The sequence below is a fragment of the Eurypyga helias genome, unplaced genomic scaffold (genome assembly GCF_000690775.1).
Source record: "Eurypyga helias isolate BGI_N326 unplaced genomic scaffold, ASM69077v1 scaffold39850, whole genome shotgun sequence".
Classification (NCBI taxonomy): Eukaryota; Metazoa; Chordata; class Aves; order Eurypygiformes; family Eurypygidae; genus Eurypyga; species Eurypyga helias.
This window is the reverse complement of record NW_010228334.1, coordinates 1-236: the sequence shown is the minus strand read 5'-3', so window position 1 is coordinate 236 and position 236 is coordinate 1.

The window sequence follows — 236 nt, the reverse complement described above, 5'->3', positions numbered from 1 at the left end:
CAGCATCCGGGTGGGCGGGGTTGGGGGGGTGTCCCCTTCCAGCACCCAGCTCCGCAGCCTGTCGCTGGCTCAGCCCCATCAAGGAATGGAGGGGAACTGGGATCTGCAGCAAGCAACTGGGATACTGAAATGGGGTTACTGGGGAGGTTTGGTGAGGAACTGGAGGTCTGCACTGAGGCTACCGGGGTGTCCAGTGGGGAACTGGAGGGGTCTGCAGCAGAGAAGCCGGGGGTCTG